The 7,155-nt window shown below is 30.7% G+C and overlaps 1 pseudogene; it reads left to right on the top strand.

Annotated features, from left to right (window-relative positions):
• Window positions 1–1,530, top strand: LOC125847021 (uncharacterized; annotated as a pseudogene).
• Window positions 1,531–7,155: the final 5,625 nt, after the last annotated feature.

The following is a 7,155-nucleotide window of genomic DNA, read 5'->3' as shown; positions in this document are numbered from 1 at the left end:
ATGATAGATGCTAATATTCACAATATAGAGATAAAATATATAATTAGTGATAGATGTCCCCCTGTTAGTATCCACAAAGACGTTGGTGTGCGGGTTTTTTTAGATCAAAAGAAAGCTAATGTAGATTTCTTTATGAAATATCCATTGTGCATAACTTTGAAGAATATAGCAATAGATAATCAGGATTCTGTAGTTGTTGTGGATAGGAGACATTCTGATGTTAATAGAACACTAACTTTGATTTATACTCCAGCAACTCCATCCGCTTGATAGGAGTAAATTTAGATGGAGTTGTCGATGAAAATACTGATGAAGGAAATGGAGTAATCAGTGACCTTTCTAATTTATTTATAGCTGAAAATCAGATTTACAATGATAAAGAAACACTTATGGAGGTGATGCGACATTATGGAGTTGTGGAAAAATTCAGATTTCTTGTGACTCGTTCTAGTTCATCTTGGTAAGGATTTAATTTATTGTTTGAATGTGTATTTATTTTTTAGTGTATTTGGTATATCATTTTTTGATGGATTTTTTTTGTTTTTTAAACAGTTATTACCTGAAGTGTCCTGCTGATAATTGTTCCTGGATGATGAACTCATCATGTTTGAATCAATCAAAGCTATTTAAAATCAGAAAGTACTTTGCAGAACACACTTGTTCCGTTAGAGATAGAGTGTATGCAAGGCGTCAGGGAATAACTGACGTTGTAGCTGTTTTAATAATGGATAAATTTATTGATCCATCGACTGTATACACTCCAAAAGATATAGCAGCGCAGAAGACGTTTTGAAAGTGCATGAAGTTGCGCTAACATACATGCAGGCCTGGAGAGCTAAAGAAAAGGCGATAAAATTGGTGCGTGGAGATCCAGCCGAATCATATGCCAAACTTCCAGGTTTTTTTTAGAACTAAATTTTGTATTTTATATTATTGACTGAATTGGTGTGAATTATAACAATGCAACAATCTGGCATGCAGTTTGTTTACATATTGAATTCCCATTATCCATTTGGTTTCCTTTCTGTATCCAATTAATATTCATTCTGTATCTAATTTGAATATAATTGGTGTCCATGTTTTATCCAGCTAGTATATTTGTTGTGTTGTAATGTTCAGCTATCTAATTATAAAATTAATTGTAAAAACTGAAAAATTTCCAAGTTATCTATACATATTGGAGCAGACATATCCTGGTTCGGTTTTAAAAATAGAAAGGACGGAATGTGATAAATTCTTATATGCATTTGTTGCATTAGAAGCATGTATTAGAGATTGGGAGTATTGTAGGCCAATTGTAGTTGTTGATGGGGCAGCTTTTAGAGGCTCATATGGTGGTGCAATGTTGACTGCAAGCACTATGGATCCAGGAGGTATTTTTTGAATCTTTTACATTTATAATCAACAATAAATATGATATAAGGTGTGTTTCAAATTTGTATGATATTTTTTTTAATTAATGCATCAGGTCACATACTTCCACTTGCTTATGTCATAGTGGATTCTGATAATGATGCATCATGGACCTGATTTTTTGAATAGTTTAGGGAAGCATATGGAGAAAGGGAAAACATGTGTTTTATGTCAGATAGAAATGAGAGCATATGGAAAAGGACTGCCATAGTATATCCTGGATTGAAACATTTTGCTTGGATATGGCACTTATGCTGTAATGTTTTGAAAAACTTCCATAGGAATACTGAAGATTTGAAGAAGCTATTTTTTACAATGGCAAAGGCTTATACAATACAACAATTTGAGGCGATTATGCAAAGAATAGACCAGATAGATCCAAGAATAAAAGATTATTTATATGATATTGGGTATAACAAGTGGTCAAGGGCTTATTCAAAATGTAAGCGAACATGGACCATGACTTCAAACATAGCTGAACCTTTGAATAATGTTAACAGGATAGCAAGGTTGCCAGTGATTTCACTTCTTGAATTTATGAGGGTAATAGTTCAAAGATGGATTCATAAGCACAACGAGGAGGCAACAAAAACTAGATCATAGCTTACAAAAAAATACTATCTTATGCTCCAGAAAAGTATTGCTTTGTGTAGCAGTATGAGGGTATGATTTTTCCTTTATTCATTATTATTTAAATGTATTTATGTATGCAATTAGTATGATTATTGAATTAATTTAGTCTAAATTGCCAACTAGAATAAACAGTACATTAATTTGATATCCATTCTGTAACTATAATTCAAGCCTTTTTTTGTGGCTTGTTTTTTTGTAACAGTATTTTAATGATCAATATTTTTGTGTGTTAGGTAATACCATCAACAATTGATATTATGTTGTTGTTGATGGACCAAAACGGTATATAGTAAACTTAAACACTAAGATGTGTAGTTGCAGAAGATTTCAAAATGATGAGATACCGTGAGGGCATGGAATAGCAGTTCTTAGATACAGAAGACTGCATGAAACATATTATTGCTCTCCTTTTTATAGCCTGAAGAATTTTCAAGATACATATGCCATCCCTGTTGAACCTCTCCCATGCGAGAGTACATGGGATATACCAAGTTATGTTTCAGAGCCTAAAATGATGCCGTCCGGTCCAAAGAGAGCAGCAGGAAGACCGCAACTTGAACGCTGGAAAGGGTTTGCTGATGTAAAATTCAAAAGGTCTAAAGTTACTTGCAGTAGATGTCGTCAAGTTGGCCACAACAGGACGACATGTTCAAATTATCATGTGCAAAAAAATAATTATTTATTTGTTTAGACTATATAAAATTTTAATTTTATTTTGTCTTTTAGACTCATGATTTGTTTTGATATGAAACATAATTGGTGTGAAATGCATTATAACTAAGTGTTTAATATACTGTTCATTTTTTATGCGCGAGGCATTCATTAATCATACAAATTGCATACTGTTGGAAATAAAATTTATTTCAGTTTAATATATAAGATAGTGTTAATATTAGTGATAATTATACAAGGTAATTATGGAATGCATTTGGTATCCTGAGTAATTAATGTAGTTTATCATGAATATTAATTTGGTTTCCAACTTGTGTCCTACTATAAATGAAATTACAACAATCTTTATACCAATCTTATTCAGGTGTCATTAAAATACTAACTTCAGTTTATATCACTCATATATATAACAACGAAAAATCAATTTCATGTAAACATTCATTAATTTCGTATAAACATTCATACCATTTGTGTACCAATATTTTATCACAATTCATACAATATCCAACAATCAAAACATTAAAGTCAAAGGCATACATGTATTAATCAAATTTCATACACTTTCCATCCAAAAATATGTATAGAATATAAAGTAAGCATAATGTAATATTTTTAGAAAAAAATCGCTAGTTTGACGATTAATCCAATTTCATACACGTTTGACAATTAATAGACAAATCGCTATTTTCATACAAATTTAATAATTCATATCATATACACAGTTAATAAACAGTCACACCAATGTTAAAACACAATTCATACCATTATATCACAATAAATACAATACCTAACATTCAAACATTAAAATTGGATACTAATTATAAGACAAAGTTGGTTCATGATCTCTAAATTGGTATTATTTTTTAATCTAGTTAGTAATAAACATTAATATCATTAAGTCTAAATGTTGATCAAATTGGTATGCAATTTGTATAAAACTGGCATCCCGAAAAATGGTATATTCAATGTGTAATATATACCCAAATAGTGAATCCAACTGGTATGAAGTTTGTATATAACTGGCATCCCGATAAATGGTAATTCTTTTGTAGATGATATCTGGCTGGAATTAAACATATGATATTATATATCATCAAATACTTTAACACAAAAAATTATCCAAAAGTTAAAAAAAATAAAATGTTGTTCTAAAAAAGTAGAAGGTGCAATAGACTATATCTAATTTCTTGTCCGTTGTCTTGGTGTAGGATAATTGGAGGTATCCGGAACATGTTCTTTTGCTATGCAAGGTCCACCAAATTTGCTAGCACCCGTACCAGTAACTTCACTCTCACTGATCGCGTCATCCTCATTCTTTGTTTTTCCATAATGCCAAAAGATTGTGGCATACCTTTGACAATGGTACTTTGCATCGATATCAATAGAACACATATCAAAAACATCAATACTGATGTATTCAATAGACATGTGTACAAACCACAATCACTGAAAAAATGAAAAAAATAAGAAGGAAAAAATATTTTAAGAAATAAATTAATTTAACTTTTCTAATGAAATCAGTAAAGTATAGAAATACGTACTTTGAAATATATTCTTGTTGAGGAGCATGAATCATATGCTTGATATCAAGTGGGTTGGATTGAGACTTGTGTACATATTTAGGGAGCTTATTGGCATACAAATCAAGCCTTTTACCATAAAATTCTGTGCTCGTAAAAAATAGTGGTATCATTGTTGCAAGTTTACCAGCTGCTTCATTTACTTTCTTGGTGTGAACAGATCCTCCCTTCATCGAGTCGTATACATGTAGACATCTAAGCTTGATTTTGAATACAACCAAAAACCAATGAAATTTCTCACTAATATTGATAGGAATAATGACATCGTCAACACTGTTCCAAGGAATGTTGGCAAGCAGTTTGAAGCCTCTAATGCACTGTCCAACATCATGGTCGGGAGAAATGAATCTCATGTCGCAATTTGACTCTCTCCATTGTTTCTCAATGTTATCAACCCACGTCATAAACCAATAGTCAACCGTACTGTATGATAGTGGTATGGGAGAGTACTTCGACTTCTTTCGCAGATAATACATAATGGTATTAACATGCTGTTAACATTTAAAAATCCATTAAAAATGTTTCAAATATATACAGAATGCATATAAATTTCATTCTACCATCATGTTTAGTGCATTGTTCATGAAAGTTTATTTTTATTTCAAATTAATTCAAAAATCATATCAAATGCATATATGAACATTGTATACCAAGTTTATTCAGAAATCATTCAATATGCATACAACATGGATATATATATTTTAAAATATATTTTAAACAGAAACTACAAATATAATTACAAAAATCTAGAATACGAGTTTTAAATTAACTATTTAAAAGGTTGATATATAAGACTTACTCCGTCATCCCAAGGCCTGCCAGGTTTAACCATTATGTTTAAAAAATCCTTTTCTGCAACTTTGACAACACCAAAGTCCATTTGAGGTTCAAAACTATCTTAAAGCTTTGAATAAGCAGATTTCCTGTGAACAATAAGAATGTATTAAAAACAGTGTATACAAATTGATTGGATAATATTGAAAGAAAAAAATTGCTTTATTTTTTATTTACACATATACCTGCTATGCCTAGATGAGACATCTTTGAAAACCCATTTGTCAAACTCATCGATCAACTCAGTTGCAACCTCAAACCCATTGTGACTTTCAAATGGATGTTTAATACGAAATAAAATAGGAACTCTTCTTGAACTGCTTTCGCCTTCTGACAACCGAATATACAGAGATGTGTCATACTTGCCGGGGTTCCTATTTCTTGGTTGCACATTTGGGGTTGTATTAGCATTGAGAATTGAATCAAGTGCAACAATCTGTGTCATAGTAAAATTCGGATAATCATCCAATGTTGGTGGTTTTGAATTTGATGATCCAGGTATGTCAGCATTAAAAACAACACCAATTGTTTGGTCATTTGACTTCTGAGCTTCATCTATATATTAAAAAAAATGTTAAACAAACTTTGAAAGTGAATATACATATCATAATAAGATTGAAATGCATACCATCCGTGTTTGAAGTATGAACGTATTCTCTCATTGAAACTGAAGGCTGATCCATTGGAGCTTCTTCAGATTCTTCAACATGTTGACGGGCATCATCCTAATGCATGACGTAATATAAAATTCAATCATAAAATAATGCGAAAAACTGTCTCATATAAAGTTTATACAAGATTAATACAAAGTTTAAACAAACAACAATAACATTTCACTAATGTTGCCTTTCACATATTTAATACTGTATTAATACCAAAAGTGAACCAACATAAAAAATTGAACAATAATAGTTAAAATATTATTAATAACAGAAAGTTAATAAAAAATTTATAACACCACTGACAAAACTGGAAAATCATACCAATTTAATTCAAATATTAAACAGACAAAAATTGAAAAATATTAAACAGACAGAGACTGTATAAACATTTGGTCATACCAATTTAATACCAATATTAAACAGACAGAAATTGAAAAATCATGCATAAAATTTGGTCATACCAAAATAATACTAACTTAAGTCTAAATTCGTACATCTCATAGTTACTTACACATACACACTTCATAGCATGATACACCAACTATTTCAGTTTTTTAACTTGTAAAACCATTTAATACCTGTTGGTGTGTTGCTTGTGATGATTGACCTCTAGAAGACCTAATCTCCTCAATTATCAACTTTGTCGAATTGTCGACATATGCTTTCATGTCGGTCATGTGCTTGTCAACCTTATCAATAGATGTAGACATATATGTTAAACATTAAAATGTTACAGAAAAATAATTAATAAAAATTAATTGAAAAGGGATTGAAAAATAACATTATCTTTCAGATCTTTCAACTCCATCCGAACCTGCCATTAAACATTGAAAGGATGGATAAATTCTTTGTAATATGGTAAAAAAATTATTAAATCATAATTTTTATTTGTATACCTCCGCAATTTTCTTTTTCAACTCTACATACTTTTCGTCGAAGTCAACATCGTGCCTTTCTGATGTTGCTTGATCTTCTGTCTCATGGTGACTAGAAGATTGATGCAAATTGATTTGATCCATGACATTTAACTCTTCGTCAGTAAGCACTATGTTTATGAATTTATGCTGTGATAACAAAATAAGATGTGAGAACTAAAATTTATAAAAAAAATATGTAATAACTTATAATTAGTAAAGGACAATAACTAAACGATAACCTGGTTGCCATGTGTTCTAAAAATCGTATTCTTTAAGTTATCAAAAAAAATACTCTCATTCGATGTCTTCCAGTTGAGAATACGCGGTGTGACATTTGAAACATGGATAGAAACTGTGTTGTCAAAAGGATGACAACACTCATAAAACCAAATCTGCAATGCTATATCGAATTGACTGAATTTGAATGACGTAGGATTCTTTCCC

This window comes from Solanum stenotomum, chromosome 12 (genome assembly GCF_019186545.1).
Source record: "Solanum stenotomum isolate F172 chromosome 12, ASM1918654v1, whole genome shotgun sequence".
Taxonomy (NCBI): Eukaryota; Viridiplantae; Streptophyta; class Magnoliopsida; order Solanales; family Solanaceae; genus Solanum; species Solanum stenotomum.
This window is presented reverse-complemented; position numbering and strand designations above follow the sequence as displayed.